This window comes from Bufo gargarizans, chromosome 2 (genome assembly GCF_014858855.1).
Source record: "Bufo gargarizans isolate SCDJY-AF-19 chromosome 2, ASM1485885v1, whole genome shotgun sequence".
NCBI lineage: Eukaryota > Metazoa > Chordata > Amphibia > Anura > Bufonidae > Bufo > Bufo gargarizans.
In genome coordinates, this window is record NC_058081.1 from 121309976 (window position 1) to 121323602 (window position 13627).

A 13627-nucleotide genomic window follows, 5' to 3' on the forward strand; every position below is an offset into this window, starting at 1 on the left:
GTTGCCATGCTGTGCTACGGCTATTTTGCCTGAAAGCCAAGAGCCACACCGGTCCTGCCCTGCTTTCAGCTCTGCGGTCACAGGCCGATCAGTGGCTAACCCTGTTCAATTTGACAGTTGGTAAAGTGGCGTGCAACAACGGTGCCAATCTGCTGAGCGCGCTGAAACAGGGCAAAATGACACACGTGCCGTGCATGACACATGTCCTAAACTTAGTTGTGCAGCAATTCGTTGCCAAATACCCCGGGGTCCAGTACATAGCCATGGCTCGCCTTGCTGACGTTCAGCGGCGACACCACTTGCCCATCAGACGTCTGATTTGTGACAGCCCGATGCGCTGGAACATCACCTTGTATATGCTTGGTAGGCTGCTCCAGCAGAAACGTGCCGTTAACGACTACCTGTACGAACTCTGCGGCAGGACAGGTTCTGGGGAGCTTGGTTTATTTTCACCGCGCCAGTGACTGTTCATGCGCGACGCATGCAGACTTCTGCGGCCATTTGATGAGATCACCAAAAAGGTCAGTCGCAGCCAGGGCACTATCGGTGACATCGTACCTTATGCCTTCTTTCTGGAGCGTGCATTGCATCGTGTCATTGATCAAGTCTTCGAGGAGCAGGAGCTGGAAGATGAAGAAGTCGCAATGCTGAAGGAATTCCCAGGGGGGGCTACTCCATCTGAGACAAGTCAGCAGGAGTCTGAAGAGGAGTCAGAGGAGGATAATGGCTGGGGGGAGGAGGAGCAAGAAGAGCAGTCTTTAAACTTTTCGGGGATCCCTGGTGTTGTCCGTGGCTGGGGGAAGACCGAGGATGACATTCTCCTGGACGATGAGCAGGAGCCAGGGTGCTCCACCACTTCCAAGTTAGTGCAAATGGGGGCCTTCATGCTCCAGTGTTTGAAGAGGGACCCCCGTATAAAAAGCATAAAGGTCAAGGACCTGTACTAGGAGGAAACGTACTTAGACCCCCGGTACAAACACAAAATGGCGGACATGTTACCAGCATCACAGAGGGCTGTCAGAATGCAGCATTTCCAGGCCATGCTGCGAGAGGTGCTTCATTCTGCTGTTGTGGGGACTGGCAGAGGAATTTCCACTTACAGCGTAACAGGTGCAGGTACCAATCTTACCACGCCTGTAAAAAGAGGGCAGTTTGAAGATGTGTTGGTCACTTCGGATATCCGATCATTCTTGCAGCCAACCCATCAACAACCTCCCTCCGGATCCAGCCTCAGGGAACGTCTATACTGGCAGGTGTCCGACTACATCGGGTTAACGGCATTGTGGATGCTCTGAGAAGCGAGGAACCTCTTGACTACTGGGTGTGCATGCTTGACCTGTGGCCAGAGCTGGCACAATTTGCCATGGAACTCTTATGTTGCCCCTCGTCGAGTGTCCTGTTCGAAGGGACATTCAGTGCAGCAGGGGGGATCGTGACTGATAAGCGCACTAGCCTAGCTCACGACACCATTTTCTAATCAGACAATCCATCCATTTAGAGGTTCACCTCTGTGAACCTCTTACTGTCTTTCCAGTTTGCTAGTGTTCTGCAAACCACCAGATATTGATGACAAACACTTCTTTAGACACCCCGCTGCTATGTAACCTTCAGAATCCCGTGATCATGTCATGGGGTAGTTGGGTTGACAGAGTGAGCCCCTTCCCTCTAGAAAACTACCCTAGATGCTGCAGTCACTTTTGACCACGGAATCCAAGAGATTAAATTGCAAAGTCAAAGCTGTTGCCCAGATCCTGATCACACAAGTACACTTGCTGGGTCTATGCAATCAGCAGGAAAAGTATGTCAGTCCTACATAGAAACATAGAAACATAGAATGTGTCGGCAGATAAGAACCATTTCGCCCATCTACTCTGCCCAATATCCTGAATACTATGAATAGCCCTTGGCCCTATCTTATATGAAGGATGACCTTATGCCTATCCCATGCATGCTTAAACTCCTTCACTGTATTTGCAGCTAACACTTCTGCAGGAAGGCTATTCCATTCATCCACTAGTCTCTCAGTAAAGTAATACTTCCTGATATTACTTTTAAACCTTTGCCCCTCTAATTTAAAACTATGTCCTTTTGTAGCAGTTTTTCTTCTTTTAAATATTCTTTCCTCTTTTACCTTGTTGATTCCCTTTATGTATTTAACCGCCACCAGACCGCCTAACGCAGGATCGCGGTCCAGAGGCGGTCGATTCATTCCTCCTAGACGCATCCATGCGTCATCTCGCGAGTTAAAGGAGTATTTTGTCACCAGCCTGCCAGCCAATGATCATTGCTGGCAGGCTGGTGATTTTAAAAAAAAAGAATCACAAGCCAGTTATTATATTTATAAATATAATGTGTTAAATGGCTTCTGTGCTCCTCTGCTGGTCCTTTTCGTCGGTTGGTCCCAGCAGAGGAGCACAGATCACTGTAAGTACACAAGACACCACACACTTAGCCCCATATTACCCCCCATAACCCCAATTAACCCCTTGATCACCCCTGTCAATCACTAGTGAAAGGGAAAAAAGTGATCAGCCTTTCCCCTCCTTTTTTTTTTGGGCAGAGATTTTTTCATTCACATTTATCGATGCGAATGAAGAAATCTGTGCCATTAATTTTTTCTTTTAGCCCAGAGGCTGAACGGAAAAAAAAAATCTCATTACCCGTATGCTCAATATAAGGAGAATAGCAGAAACTCCTAATGCTGGCCATACATGTAATGATTGCGGAGACCCTCAAATGTCAGGGCAGTACAAACACCCCACAAATGACCCCATTTTGGAAAGAAGACACCCTAAGGTATTCGCTGATGGGCATATTGAGTTCATAGAAGTTTTTTCTTTCTTACAAATTCTCATATTCCACGAACTTGTGACAAAAAATAAAAACTTCCATGAACTCACTATGCCCATCACGAAATACCTTGGGGTGTCTTCTTTCGAAAATGGGGTCACATGTGGGGTATATATACTGCCCTAACATTTTAGGGGCCCTAAAGCGTGAGAAGAAGTCTGGAATCCAAATGTCTAAAAATGCCCCTTTGCACACCTAGGCTGCAAAAAAGTGTCACACATGTGGTATCGCCGTACTCAGGAGAAGTTGGGCAATGTGTTTTGGGGTGTCTTTTTACATATTCCCATGCTGGGTGAGAGAAATAGCTCTCTAAAATGATAACTTTGTATAAAAAAATGGGAAAAGTTGACTTTTAGAGATATTTCTCTCACCCAGCATGGGTATATGTAAAAATACACCCGAAAAACACATTGCCCTACTTCTTCTGAGTATGGCGATTCCACATGTGTGACACTTTTTTGCAGCCTAGGTGGGCAAAGGGGTCCAAATTCTAAAGAGCACCTTTAGGATTTCCCAGGGCATTTTTTTACACATTTGGATTTCAAACTACTTCTCACGCATTAGGGGCCCTAAAATGCCAGGGCAGTATAAATACCCCACACGTGACCCCATTTTGGAAAGAAGACACCCCAAGGTATTTTGTGATGGGCATAGTGAGTTCATGGAAGTTTTTATTTTTTGTCACAAGTTAGTGGAATATGAGACTTTGTAAGAAAAATAAATCATCATTTTACGCTAACTTGTGACAAAAAATAAAAACTTCTATGAACTCACTATGCCCATCAGCGAATACCTTAGGGTGTCTACTTTCCGAAATGGGGTCATTTGTGGGTTGTTTCTACTGTCTGGGCATTGTAGAACCTCAGGAAACATGACAGGTGCTCAGAAAGTCAGAGCTGCTTCAAAATGCGGAAATTCACATTTTTGTACCATAGTTTGTAAACGCTATACCTTTTACCCAAACCAATAAATATACACTTATTGCATTTTTTTTATCAAAGACATGTAGAACAATACATTTTGAGAAAAATTTTTATAGAAATGTAGTTTTATTTGAAAAATTTTACAACTGAAGGTGGAAAATGTTAATTTTTTGCTAAAAATTCGGTAAATTTTGATTAATAACAAAAAAAGTAAAAATGTCAGCAGAAATGAAATACCACCAAATGAAAGCTCTATTAGTGAGAAGAAAAGGAGGTAAAATTAATTTGGGTGGTAAGTTGTACCGAGCAATAAACCATGAAAGTAGTGTAGTGCAGAATTGTAAAAAAGTGGTCTGGTCATTAAGGGGGTTGAAGCTAGGGGAGCTGAGGTGGTTAAAAGTTTCTATCATATCACTCTCTGTCTCGTCTAGCTTCCAAGCTATACATGTTAAGGTTCTTTAATCTTTCCTGGTAAGTTTCATCCTGTAATCCATGTACTAGTTTAGTAGCTCCTCTCTGAACTCTCTCCAAAGTATCAATATCCTTCTGGAGATATGGTCTCCAGTACTGAGCACAATACTCCAAATTAGGTCTCACTAGTGCTCTGTAGAGCAGCATGAGCACATCCCTCTTTCTACTGGTAATGCCTCTCCCTATACACCCAAGCATTCTGCTAGCATTCCCTGCTGCTCTATGACATTGTCTGCCTACCTTTAAGTCTTCTGAAATAATGACCCCTAAATCCCTTTCCTCAGATACTGAGGTTAGGACTGTATCGCTGATTTTATATTCTGCTCTTGGGTTTTTACGCCCCAGGTGCGTTATCTTGCACTTATCAACATTAAATTTTAGTTGGCAGATTTTTGACCATTCCTCTAGTTTTCCTAAATCCTTTTCCATTCGGTGTATCCCTCCAGGAACATCAACCCTGTTACAAATCTTTGTGTCATCAGAAAAAAGACACACCTTACCATTGAGGCCTTCTGCAATTTCGCTAATAAAGATATTAAATAATATGGGTCTCAGAACAGATCCCTGAGGTACCCCACTGGTAACAAGACCATGGTCTGAATATACTGCATTGACTACAACCCTCTGTTGTCTGTCCCTCAGCTACTGCCTGATCACTTCAACAATTTGGGAGTCCAAGCCCAAAGAGTCTAATTTATTGATAAGCCTTCTATGTGGGACAGTATCAAAAGCCTTACTAAAATCTAGATAAGCAATGTCTACTGCACCTCCGCCATCTATTATTTTGGTCACCCAATCAAAAAAATCAATAAGATTAGTTTGACATGATCTCCCTGAAGTAAACCCATGCTGTTTTTCATCTTTCAATCCATGAGATTTTAGATGTTCCACAATCCTCTCCTTAAGTATGGTTTCCATTCATTTCCTCACTATTGATGTCAGGCTTTCTGGCCTATAGTTGCCCGATTCCTCCCTACTACCTTTCTTGTGAATGGGCACAACATTTGCTAATTTCCAATCTTCTGGGACGACTCCTGTTACCAGTGATTGGTTAAATAAATCTGTTAATGGTTTTGCTAGTTCACCACTAAGCTCTTTTAATAGCTTTGGGTGTATCCCATCAGTCCCCTGTGACTTATTTGTATTAATTTTAGACAGCTGACTGTCTAAGATTCATTAGTCTTCCTTGCAGAGTTCCTTTTTTCTTCATTTTCCTTTGTACAAACTGAACATAAGTACTCATTGAGGCAGTCAGCTAGTTCTTTATCTTCTTTCATATACCTTCCTTCTTTTGTTTTTAATTTGGTAATTCCTTGTTTTAGTTTCCTTTTTTCATTTGTGTATCTGAAGAATGTCTTATCGCCTTTTTTCACTGACTGAGCTAATTTCTCTTCTGCCTGTGCTTTAGAAGCTCTTATAACTTGTTTGGTCTCTCTCTCTGCCTAATCTTATAAATTTGCCTGTCATCCTCTAAAAGTGCCACTTTTAAGTAGTCCCATTTCTCCTGGACTCCATTGAAACTGTTCCAATCTGATAGGGACTCGTATACCACTAATCTAATTTTAGAAAAGTCTGTTTTTCTAAAATCTAAAACTTTTGTTTTTGTGTGGTATGACTCAGTCACTGTACGTATAGTAAACCACACTGACTGGTGATCACTAGATTCCAAGCTTTCCATTACAGTAATATTAGATACCAAATTCCCATTTGTGAATACTAAATCTAAAATTGCCTCCTTCCGCGTTAGCTCCTCAACTACTTGCTGTAGAGATAATCCCAGTAGGGAATTTAGAATATCTGTACTCCTGGCAGAACTAGCTATTTTGGTTTTCCAGTTTACATCAGGAAGATTATAGTCTCTCATAATGATAACTTCCCCTTTCAATGTAATTTTAGCTATTTCCTCAACTATGTAGTAGATCATCTAATTCTTTGAATTGGCCAGGTGGTCTATATATCACACCTACATGAGTTACCTTACACCTACACTCAGTAGGTTAAGAGATGTTGGCTTGTTTTTTATGTTTTTCAGCAGAGGCCATATATGAAAAATGGCAAATGAGAAGCAAATTCAAAGGTGACAACTAATATGGCTTTTGCTATAAATATTTCTCAAAACAGAAAAATGGCAAACAAAAATGCTGTTTTAGTTCTACATCAACAGTTCATAATAGTGAGAGATAGATAAATGGATAGATAATTGAAAGATAATAAAAATGCACCTTATATAGCATAACAAAGTGGAGATAAGGGATAGAAGCAAGGAGGTAGATGAGTAAGATTTTGCAACAGAGAAAGACGTCTGTTGTCAAGAGAGCAGGAGAGGTCAGTTAGTAAAGTCACAAACCAAGCAGGGCCCGAAGAAGACCAGATCAAGTGCATTACCATCTTTATGCATCTGAGAATTAGAAAGTTGATAAAGGCTAAGAGAGGAGTTAAGGGACAGGACTGTCTATAGAGATGTTACAATCACCCAAAATTAGAGTTGGTAATGCACAAACCTAGAAATGTGGAAGCCATCCAGCAAAGTAATCCACGAACTGGCTAAGTAAGTGGTATATAATTGCCACTCTCAATGTGTAGACCTAAAAAGATGGAAATGTGAGTGATGGTACTGGGAGAATGACCTGAAAGATGCATTGTGTGGAAATAAGTATGCTGACTCCTCCAGCATGCCTATTCTCAGATCTGGTGGTATGAGGAAAATGTAAACCATCATAAGATAGAACAGCAGGTGAAGTGGTATAAAACCGTCAGATTATTAAATTCAAGTTTTTTGAGAGCCAGGAGGTTAAGAAAACATGAAAGGAAGATGTCATGGATATAGGGGAGTTTGTTGCACACTGACCATGGGTTCAAAAGATTGAAGAGGAGACATGCAAGGAATGCTAATGGGGTTTTCAGGGTTTCTGTGAGTGATGAGGATTGGGGATAAAATTAGTAGAAGCAGGTGGACCAGGGTTGGAAGAAATGTCCCCTGAAGCAAAAGAACAAAGACAAACAACAAATGATTCAGAGATTTGTCAGAGTACGTTTTGTATTGCATGCTAGGACATATTGGGTTACATTAATTCAAGAAGGTGAATAATGCATGTGAGCTGTACATGATTAAGGGAAGAAGAGAAGGACTGAACAGAATGCACTGGAGGGGTAACAGGACAGTAAGTGAGAAGGACATAATAAAATGGACATTGATACAATGAACATAGTGAAATATTAGCAAGTGTGTTTGAATATTTTGCATAGCATACCTGCCTTGCCTAACTGCCATGTTTAACTGCAGGATACTTTGCCAACGAAAACCCAGCCTAAGATGATTTCTGGCAGCCCCAGATAGATAGAATAAGGTAGATTGAACATTTCGGTACAATGGTTCTCTAGCAATGATAGAAAACTGAAAAAGACAGTACTTTAAAGTCATGTCTAGCATGTGCAGATGGTTACATTTCAGCCCTTTCTAGAACATATCTAACAAAGAATTAATTTAATGTATGCCTGGAGGAATTGTACTTGTGTAATTGCTTCATCATTTCCTCTGGTATATTTCACTATTCTACAATGAATATAGTTATACTTGTCTGAACTTTCCTTTAATTGAAAATAAATATGGAAAACTAGTGATGGACGAACATCGGCCCGGGACGAATGAAGAATGAGAGTTCGCGATCAAATGTTTACTTTAATGGCAGGCTAACCTGAAAAACCTTCAGGTCATATTTTCAGCCAGCAAACACTTACTAGAAGTACACAAATAGTCCCACAACATGGACAGTGATATACTAGAGGGGGATCATTGGCAAAAATTTCCACAAAAAATATGTATTTTAATCAGGGGCCATTTTTATGCGTCTTAAAGGAACATTCACAAAAATGTGCACTGCTGGAGCCTAGAATTTTTTTATTTCCTATCGGTTTGATGCATACAAATGTGCAGCACTCCACGTCTTTGTATACTGCAGAGTCCATTAAAAAAAACGCATACATTAACGTCATTTTTTTTTCTACCATGGAACTGTATGGTGGACGGACGCTACTGTACAGCATCAGTCTGAGGCATCTGCTAACGCAAACATTTTTGGTATGCATTAGGCCTCATGCACACGACCGTTGTTTCGGTCCGCATCCGAGCGGCCATTTTGACGGCTCGGATGTGGACCCATTCATTTCAATGGGGCCGCAAAAGATGCGGACAGCACTCCGTGTGCTGTCCGCATCTGTGGCTCCGTTCCACGGCCCCGCTAAAAAAATATAACATGTCCTATTTTTGTCCGCGCTTTGCGGACAAGACTAGGCATTTATATTGCCGGCTTGCGGGCCTGCAAAAAACCTCACGGTTGTGTGCATGAGGCCTTAAGTGGATGGCAAAAATAGGATGTGAACCCAGCCCTAGTGTCAGAATAAGCACCAGTACACAGCAGAGCAACGTGGTGGAGAGGGGAGGCCGCCATGTACTGACAGAGTGCTACCTGGTCCTGGTGGTCAGGGATGAGGACTGTGTTTCCCAAGTATCTTTTTCTACTGGGAAATACAGGGCACAGTATAATACACTAGAATCTAGATAATATAAAGATATAAGCCATACCCCCGAATAATAATACAATTAGGTTGTCATTTATTATATAGAACTACGTCTATGCGTCTATGTCTAGGCGTATTTCTGACACAGATTGTGGCGCAAAGGTCTTTAGCACCGCAATCTGCATATTTTTCACGATCATTCCAGGTATAAAAAAGGATGATGTGGGCAGGGAAAGGGATACAGTTATGGCCATCCAGTTATTAGATACCACCGCCATACAATGAACGGATAACACCTCTGTACAGTGACCGGATAACACCACCATACTGTGACCGGATAAAAGGGTAAAAGAGGGCACAGTACAGGGAATGACTAGGGGCACTGCACAGGGTGTGTTAAGAGGGCACAATGCAGGGTATAAGGAGGCACAGTACGGCGTGAGGGGCACAGTATGCGGTGGGGGGCACAGTCACATGACCCTGTGACATTAGAAGGTCCTTATGGTGAATGCGGTTAATATGCCACCATAATGAGAGGCAAAAGGCCCCAAAAATTAGGCAAAAGGCATTCACCTGACAGCAAAGAACTTTGGATTCTGTGGCTGGAGGCCTTTTATGCCGTTGTATATACATAAGGCAAGGACCATCCTTTCTTCTGGGTGGCATGAGGAAATTCAATTACACGTGGTCATCACAGGTGTTAAATTCCTCCGAGATCCATGCCTCATTAATTTTAAAAAATGTGAGGTAGTCCACACTGTCGTGAGCTAGGCGAGTGCGCTTATCGGTCACGATACCCCCTGCTGCACTGGACATCCTTTCGGACAGGACACTCGACAAGGGGCAAGACAAGAGTTCCATGGCAAATTGTGTCAGCTCTGGCCACAGGTCAAGCATGCACACCCAGTAGTCAAGAGGTTCCTCGCTTCTCAGAGCGTCCACATTGGCCGTTAAACCGATTTAGTCGGACACCTGTCGGTCTGGGCGTTCCCTGAGGCTGGATCCGGAGGGAGGCTGTCGATGGGTTGGCTTCAAGAATGATCTCATATCCGAAGTGACCAACACATCTTCAAATCGCCCTCTTCTTGCAGGCGCTGTAGGATTGGTATCCGCACCTGTTTTGCTGTGGGTGGAAATTCCTCTGCCAGTGCCCGCAACAGCAGAATGCAGCATCTCTCACAGCAAGGCCAGGAAAAGCTGCATTCTGACAGCCCTCTGTGATGCTGGTAACATGTCCGCCATTTTGTGTTTGTACCAGGGTTTGCCTTGGGAGCACAAGATGTGACCGTGCATGGTGGATGGCTCGCTCCAGATACATTTGCAGTCTGCTTTTTGCCTCCTATGCACTGCAAATTCTCCCTGCTTCTCCTTTTTTCTCCTCCCTATCTGCTGCTCCGTCTCTCCCTCTGAACTCCCCTCCTCTTCCTCTCTTGTGGGCACCCACGTGACGTCTATCGACACGTCATCATCGTCACCTTCACCACCACTGACATTAGAGATCTTGGAGTAGGCAGCAACAGCGGGGACCACCCTCCTTGGGCTGATCTGGGTACTGTCTTCAGACTGCTGGGTGGCAGACGTTGCTACCTCCTCTTCCTCATCCGATGCCAAGAATGGCTGCGCATCGGTAAGGTCTGGCTAAAGCAGTAATTTTGTGGACGTAGGTATATGGAAAACCTCTATCACTATTTTGTGGAAGCTGATATGTGGCAGGCCTCAATCAGTTGTTACTTGAAGCTGGTATATCACCTGTCACGGCCATGGTCATGGTCGTGACTCCTGATCCGCATGCGGTTGCCTGCGGTTTTGGGTTTGGTTGTTCAACCACAGGTGAGGGCCGCTAGGGTGCTGCCTCACTCGTGGTTGTATTGTCGCAGTATAGCAGCCTGAGCTGGTGCTAGGCAGCTTGCTGCAATGGCATGCGGTTACACCTAGCAACCTCTCTGATAGGTGTGTGTTTATGTATGCACTTTGTATGTCTGGTGTGCACTTGGTCTTATGTTAGGTGTGCACTGTGACACTTCCCTTCACTGTGGCTGCCCGTGGCAACGTTTGGTATTATGTACATGTGGTGGCAGTGTCTTGGCCTTCTGGCTGACTCCCAGGACATGGTTGCCACCCATGTCGTTGCCAGCGGTAACAGCCGCAGTGTGATGTGCATTTGGACACTTCCCCTTTAAGTGGTTTCACTCCCTGTAAGTGTTGGAAGGGTTAATTCCCTCTCCTTGTGTGTCTGTGTGGGTGTGGCCACTTTGGGCTATAAAGCCTCTTTGGAGTTCAGTAGCTGAGGGGGTTCTTCAGCCATGCTTTGCTGGAGACACCTTCCTGGTAATTCCACCTGCCAGTGGGGGCCACCCTTGTGGTCATAAAATTATTGTTATATATTTTTATACACGATGTTCTGTGGATGTGTTTGTGTGTCATGCCTATTCTTTGCAGTGTATGGATGTCCTGGATACCTGTGTGATATGTGTGCTGTGTCCCTGTTTTGTGGACATGTCACGACCGCTATCCCAGAAGCAGTCGTGTCGTACCAGACGGAGGGGAAGGGGGACCCTTATCTACGGATGGGAGATAGAATGGCCACCCCTGACTAACCCTAAGCTGGCACCTGTCTGCCCTGATACCCTAGACGGGGTGTGAACCCGTGCGGCGAGCAGGATGCCTAAACCCTCAGTCACCCTAGCAAGACTAGACTGGGGAAAGGCAGATGGGAGCACTAGTCACCATCACTCATGTCTAGGAGAACAACAGGGGAAGACAGCAACAAACAATCTCCAGCAGAGATAGACTTATCCAGTCACGAGCAGAGAAGGTGATCCCAATAACGACAGTCCACGCCAGACAAGAGCTCCACAGCAATACCGTCAAACGATCTCCTTCAAAGGTCAGCATAGCACTGGAAGTAAGGACTATATCTGGCAATGACTGCAAGTGAAACTGAAACTAATATAGTAGCTGGGAGTGGCAGACAGGACTCACCTGAGAAGGATGCCTACAAACTCCCAGTCAGGACAAAAAGGTTCACAAGGCAAAACCCGGATGACATACCCTAAACCACGGAGCAAACTCACAAGCTATCGTGAGTAGCAAGTCGCTGCGACCTTCTCCTCCCAGACCTGTCTGGATCAGTCACAGTCGTGACAGGACATCAGTTGTCATGCACGGGTTCCAGTCAGCGTGGCTGTGGCAGGTAGGCTTGGATCAGCTTTAGTACTCCTGCCATATCTGTATGTTGCATTTGTTCCCCATTCCTTGCAGCTTGGCCAGTGAGACTCCTGTTCCTCCATGCCTAGGAGGAACAGGTCGTCTTACCCTGCTCCTTGTTTCCAAGGCAATCCTGAGGGCTAGCAGGGACCCCAAGGCATCCGGTGTATGAGTCCTCCCACCTTCAGGGTTGACTCATATGGTTAGGAGTCAGGGTCAGTTTAGGGACGCAATAGGAGGTGTCCTGCTCCCTAATACTGTCGTCCTGGCCAAGCAGCGCTTAACATCTTCTGGCATCGCACGGCTGAGGGTTTTCCCCATCCTCAGCCGTGACATCACCCTTAAGCAGTTATTTTGTGGATGCAGGTATATGGAAAACCTCTATCACTATTTTGTGGAAGCTGATATATGGCAAGCCTCAATCAGTTGTTAGTTGAAGCTAGTATATCAAAACCCGCAATCTGTATTTTGTGGATGCAGGTATATGGAAAACCTCTATCACTATTTTGTGGAAGCTGATATATGGCAGGCCTCAATCAGTTGTTAGTTGAAGCTGGTATATCACCCTCAAGCAGTAATTTTGTGGAGGCAGGTATACGGAAAACCTCAATCACTATTTTGTGGAAGCTGATAGATCGCAGCCATCAATCAGCATTTTCTGGAAGCATACAATTGCACTATAATATACTTTATATGTTAGAAAGTATATTGTAAGTATATCACACCCCTCTGTGTATCACACCTATCGATAGCACAAAGTTACCAGTCCTTAAAAGGACTTTTGTGGCCTAGCTAGTGTTTGGTGTCCCTAAGTTCTTAACAGCCAGTCCCTGCTCCAAAATGCAACCTCTCCCTACAATGGCAAAACAGATAATGTAAAATGGCTGCCAGGTCGGGTTCTGTTATAGGGTTGGGGGTCTGTCCATGTGCTGAAACATCTCAATTGCCTGTCCTGTCCCACCTATTGGATGTGTCATGGTTCAAAGTTTGGCACAATGCAAAAGAATATGGGGTGCACGGATATCGCCATATGTTCGCATGTTCTGCGGATCACAAATGTGCAAAGTTCGCCGTGAACTGACCACCGGGCAAACCGCAAGGCCATCACTACTGAAAACCAATTCTTGTCTTTTAACCGGGATGGTCATCTAGGAAACAGTATATAATGCATGTATAGGCTGGCATAGCGAATACCATTGTGGTCAGCAGCAAAAAGAAAGGTATAATGCGTCTAGCCTAGAAAATGTTATCAACAACTAACACTGAAAAAATAACTAACAAATAATCGCTTTGCTGATCTGAGCAATGTTTGCTCAATGCCTGTATGTGTGAGACTGCTCTTTTAACTCAACACATTACTTGGAGCTCAATGGATGATACCATTTGGCTTCCAACCAGCGTGACTCCACTGTACATGGGATGTGTGACTCAAAGCAATTGACTGGAATCAGAAAATAAATATCCGTCCAAGAGACAAAGCCTAGCTTTGCAGACAAAAGGGCTGGTTATTCCATTCCCATGTCAGGGAGCAGTGAGTCTGCACTTTTGGGTGGAGTGATTTACATGGAAAGATTACCTATTTGTGATCAGCAAGTCTCTGTCTAGAATGAATACAAATTATGTGCATTTCAAAAAGCTTTCAGTAACCAATTCTCCTA